Source organism: Choloepus didactylus, chromosome 8 (genome assembly GCF_015220235.1).
Source record: "Choloepus didactylus isolate mChoDid1 chromosome 8, mChoDid1.pri, whole genome shotgun sequence".
In the NCBI taxonomy this organism is placed as follows: Eukaryota; Metazoa; Chordata; class Mammalia; order Pilosa; family Megalonychidae; genus Choloepus; species Choloepus didactylus.
The window spans coordinates 77,214,234-77,220,136 of record NC_051314.1 but is presented as its reverse complement, the minus strand read 5'-3'; the positions used below and the strand labels follow the sequence as shown (position 1 = coordinate 77,220,136).

The 5,903-nt window shown below is 38.6% G+C and overlaps 1 pseudogene; it reads left to right on the top strand.

Moving 5' to 3' along the window:
- The first annotated feature begins 215 nt into the window (after window positions 1-215).
- LOC119542409 lies at window positions 216-1,986 on the top strand (annotated as a pseudogene).
- The last annotated feature ends 3,917 nt before the right edge of the window (window positions 1,987-5,903 follow it).

Genomic DNA, 5,903 nt, shown 5'->3' with positions numbered 1-5,903 from the left:
CAAAGGGCATTATTGCTCCTATAAAATTATACCTCATCAGACTAATTTTGGGGGGCCACAAGCGAAATCCCTAAGCAGAAAATGGAAGTAAAATAAAAATTCCTAAAATGTAGTAGGGAACAAAATACTGAATATGTTGAATTTTAGAACAATTAAAATAATTATAAGAAAATGTCTCTATTACATACAGATTGGACAGAAGTCAGAAGTCAGTGATGAGAAACAAAGCAATAACAACATTTATTCTTCTGGGACTGACTGATGACCCTCAGTTCCAGGTTCTGCTTTTTATATTCATATTCCTAACCTACATGTTGAGTGTAACTGGGAATCTGAGCATCATCACACTCACCTTTGTGGACTCAAATCTTAAAACACCCATGTAATTTTTCTTAAAAAACTTCTCCTTCTTAGAGGTCTCCTTCACATCTTCATGTATTCCTAGATACCTGTATAACATAGCTACAGGAGACAAGACCATTACCTACGATGCTTGTGCTAGCGAAATGTTTTTTACTGACCTCTTTGCAGTTACAGAATTTTTTCTTCTTGCTGCTGTGTCCTATGACCACTATGTGGCTGTCTGCAAACCCTACATTCTGTGACCATCATGAACAAAACAGTCTGCAGGAATCTTATCATCTATTGTTGGTCAGCTGGTTTGTGTATAATAATCCCACCACTTAGCCTATTTTTAAAACTGGAATTTTGTGACTCTAACGTCCTTGATCATTTTACCTGTGATGCATTTCCGCTAATGAAAATCACATGCTCGGACACATGGTCCCTAGACACGGCAATTATGACCTCTGCTGTACTGACCCTGATTATAACTCTTACTTGTGTAATTCTGTCCTATGGTTACATTATCAGGACAATTTTTAGATTCCCCTCTGTCCAGCAAGGAAAAAAAGCCTTTTCTACCTGTCCTTCCCACCCGATTGTGGTTTCCATCACCTATGGCACGTGCATTTTCATCTATATGAATCCTTCGGCAAGGGAAGAAGTGACAAAAAATAAAGTGGTTTCACTGCTCATTTCTTCTATTTCTCCTATGTTGAATCCCTTTATTTATACCTTGAGAAACAATCAAGTTAAGAAGGCCTTCAAATGATTGCTGCAAAGGAGAGGCTAGGCCTCCCTATAATTGTGCCTAAGAGCCTCCTCCCGAATGCCTCTTTGTTGCTCAGATGTGGCCCTCTCTCTCTAGCTAAGCCAACTTGAAAGGTGAAATCACTGCCCTTCCCACTACGTGGGATCAGACACCCAGGGGAGTGAATCTCCCTGGCAACGTGGAATATGACTCCCGGGGAGGAATGTAGACCTGGCATCGTGGGATGGAGAACATCTTCTTGACCAAAACGGGGATGTGAAAGGAAATGAATTAAGCTTCAGTGGCAGAGAGATTCCAAAAGGAGCCGAGAGGTCACTCTGGTGGGCACTCTTATGTACAATTTAGACAACCCTTTTTAGGTTTTAAAGAATTGGGGTAGCTGGTGGTGGATACCTGAAACTATCAAACTACAACCCAGAACCCATGAATCTTGAAGACAATTGTATAAAAATGTAGCTTATGAGGGGTGACAATGGGATTGAGAAAGCCATAAGGACCACACTCCACTTTGTCTAGTTTATGGATGGATGAGTAGAAAAATAAGGGAAGGAAACAAACAAGCAAACAGACAAAGGTACCCAGTGTTCTTTTTTACTTCAATTGCTCTTTTTCACTTTAATTATTATTATTGTTATTTTTGTGCGTGTGCTAATGAAGGTGTCAGGGATTGATTTAGGTGATGAATGTACAACTATGTAATGGTACTGTGAACAATCGAATGTACAAGTTGTTTTGTATGACTGTGTGGTATGTGAATATATCTCAATAAAGTGAAGACTTAAAATAAATAAATAAATAAATAAATATATCAAAAAAAGAAGAAGGCCTTCAAGGATTCAATCAAAAAAATAGGATTGTTCTCAGCTAAATGAAATAAACTGTGTGCAATGAAAGATTTCAAAAGTAAGGATACATGACCCTGGAGTTTTTCGCCTTGTTTGTGTTTAAAATTTCCTATACTTAAATTCTCTCAATGTGTCTTTAAAACAGCTTGCATTGTACACTGCTCAAGCCATTCTTCATGTTCTTTTTTTCACATGAATAGCTGATAATGTTTTGCATCTCACTGAGGATATTTAAAAATATAGTTTGACAATATTTCATTTTTTCAGTGGTACAGGGAATATGGGAAGTCTGACAACTGATGTCTTAAAACTGATGAAATGTTCCCCACCTTTTTTTCACATGAGGGTGTTCTTATATATCCTGATAACTTAGGATACTGAAATAGAAAACTAGCAGAATTAAGACAATTTGGTATCCAAGGTCAACATGTGGAAAATATTTAATTATCAATAGACTATATTTAGAGTAGCAGTAAGCACTTAGAACTTAAAGAGATGATATAATTTCAGTCATATTAATTACAAACATTTAATTGCCAAAACAGTAAATTTAACATGATATGAGTTTTAAAGAAAACTATAAAACCTTTTAAATGAATATAAGATATAATTTTACTGAAAGGCCAACACTCAGTATTCTTGCATTGGAAAGCTTAATGTGAACATTTGTTTGAACCTATCTATAAATGTATTCATATATTGTGGAAATAATCATTCATTTATTAATTTACTAATGTCATTTATTTGTAGACAATCACAAATGTAGAATATTGATGGATGACAATATTTAATGCACAGTATCTGCCAAAGGATATGAGTGATATAACAAAGGGGAGAAGGTTTTAAAAGAAAAAAATTAAATTAAGACCAATCAGATGATCCCATTCATATGTGTTGGTTTTAGTATATTTATTTTAAGTGAGTTAAAAAAACCATTTTTTACAGACTGTATTCTCTACTGAATAACAGAAAAGTCAAGCATATGTTACCAAGTGAAAAATAATAACACATGGAGGAGGGATATCAATGTGAGGAGTATTTTGCATAGTGCAGTGGATCAAGCCTCACTGAGAAGCTACTTTTTAGAAAATACTAGGAATATTGAAGGTTGAGACTACTATCCATGGGAAAACCCAGGCAGAGTATTCATTATGTGTATTTTGGATTCAGGAGCTTGCCTTAGAAATTTGAGAGACAGCAAAGAGGCCAAGATAGCCAGAGTAGAGACAGTTTGGACAATAATAATAGATGACATCAGAGATTTTAGGATGAGCCATATGTTGCAGAGTCTAAAAGTCAATGCATTGAGGGGCAAGGCTAGATGGCAGAGTGGTAAGGTGTGGAATTTAGTCACTCCTCTAGTGCAGCTGATAATTAGCCAGAAACTGTATGAAACAGTGTTTTAGGGTCTCTAATGACAAGTCATGCATCATACACTAGTCTGGAATGTGTGGAACAGCTGAGGTTGCAGCAAGATTGTAAATTCCCCTGACTAGGGATCTGGTACCCTTCCTCACCCAGACCCCACAGACTGTCTTAAAGCTGGCTCCCTGAAGGGAAAAAAAACAATCTGCTGGAGCAAATATGGGGGCTCAACCCACCCTCAACTGCAGAATTAATTTAGAAATTAATTAATTAACTTTTGGAGTTGGGGATGTTTGGGGTGCTAGAGAAGGGCTGGACTCTGGGAAGGGGCCACATAGAAGTGGGCACCCATTCCAGTGCTCCAAAAAGGCTTGGATTTTTTTTCTACATTTTGTCCCCTTTTGTTTCTTGCTCTCTGATTCCTTATCTTTTTACACTTCAGTAGTCCCCTGGCAAGGGCAGAACTAAAGTTGTTCAAGAGTAACTATCCAGGTGAAAGAGACAATACATGTGATTGTTAGGTTCATGTGTCAACTTGGCCAGGTGATGGTTCCCAGGTATCTGGTCAAGCAAGCACTGGCCTAACCATTACTGCAAAGATGTTTGTGGCTGCTTAATAAACCAGAAGTCTGCTTTGTTAAATCACCAGGCAATTGGTGTAGCTGTGACTGATGACATCAAGGAAGGGCACGTCTTCCACAATGAAAGAATGTAGTCAGCTGGATTTAATCCAATCAGTTGAAGACTTTTAAGTGAGACAGATAGAGGACCTTCACTTCTTCTTCAGATGACCAGTGAAGCATTTCCTGAGGAATTCGTCAAAGTTGCCAGTTTGTTTCCTGAGGAGTTCTTCAAACACATTCACTGAAGTTGCTAGTTTGCTGCCTGAGGAGTTCATTGAACATCTTCATCGTATTTGCTAGTTTGCTGCCTGCCCTACAGAATTTGGACTTGTGAATACACACAGTTATGTGACACACTTTTATAAATCTTATATTTAGAGATATCTCTTGTTGATTCTGTTTCCCTAGAGAATCCTAATAAAACAGTACCAGGAGTGGTTCTTGAGAAACAGAATCTTAAAATGGGCTTTTACAATTTGTTTTCTACTCTAACTAGATTCAAAGGCACTAATGACTCCATTTCCAATAATCAAGATGGCACTGACAGTCCGTGGCATGAGTTGGCAATGGAGATATGCAAAATAGCACTGTTTGATTCTCCCAATCATACTCTTGTACAAAGCAAGGTTCTGGGTGACAGTGTCTTTGACATCTTCATAGAGTTTTGCAGAACTAAGAGGTATAATATGTTGGCTGGCTGTTCTTCAATACACTGGATAAAGTTATAAGACAAAGGGATGAGCTAAAGGCTTCAAATTTAAAACTTAAGTGCCATATGACAGATGTAAAGGTTTCTATGTGTTCCCTGAAAGAAAATCTTATTTCCTGTGGCTGCAGACTTCAGATTTCTGAAAAACACGGAGTTTCATTGTGCGAGTAGCAGATTTACAATGTAAGCTAAAATTTCAAGCTCTCAGCGTGTCTGCCATTAAAGTAAAAGCATTGATTGGAAAAGAATGGGATACTGAAACATGGGATGGGGACATATGGATTGATAATAATAGCAGTGAGGACATTGGAAGCCTGGATTCTGCTGACAAATTGTTAGATTTACCTGTAGTGGTGATCCTGAGGAGACAGTGCCCCCACCTCCAGTCTGTCCTGAGAAGACAGGTACCCAACCTCTAGCCTGCTTGGAAGAAACAGCTTCTGGACCTCCAGTCTGCCCCTAGGAGACTCCCATCCAATTTCCACCTAAAGATATTAATCTTCAGTGCCTGAAAAACCTGTAATCACCTCCCCTGAGGAAGCAGCCCTCACTCCTCTGTCTGGAGAGATCAATCTTGTTTTATGAGAAGAAACTGCAACAGAATGTCCTGAGGTAAATGGCTTGAAGGATACTTCTAATTCTTTTCATGACCTACCCCTACCACTAGTCTTTGCTTCAAGATCTATAAATATACTAAAGTCCCAAAAGGCCCTGAAGGTTGAGGTACAAAGTGTGACCCATGAGGAAGGATGCTATACTCCAAAAGAACTGTATGAGTTTTCCTACATATACAGACAAAAAACAAGGGGAATATGTGTGGGAATGGGTATTAAGGGTGTGGTATAATGGTGGAAGGAATATAACATAGGATCAGGCTGTATTTACTGATATGGGCCAACTAAGCAGAGATTCTGCATTCAATGTTGTAGCTCAAGGGGTTAGAAAGGGCACTAACAGTTTCTTTTGGTGGTGGCTGAAACATGGAGCAAAAGGTGGCCAACATTACCTGAAGTTGAAATGCCAGAACTGCCCTCTTATAATGCAGAGGAGGGAATTCAAGAGCTTAGAGAGACTGGAATGTTAGAGTGGATTTATCATGGAAGACCTGCTCACACACCCCTGCAATGTCCAGAGGACACACCTTTACCAGGACTGTGAGGAATAAATTTGTGAGACTAGCTCCATCATTCCTGAAGAGGTCTGTAGTCACCTTTCTCTGTAGGTCAGATATTACTGTAGAAACTGCT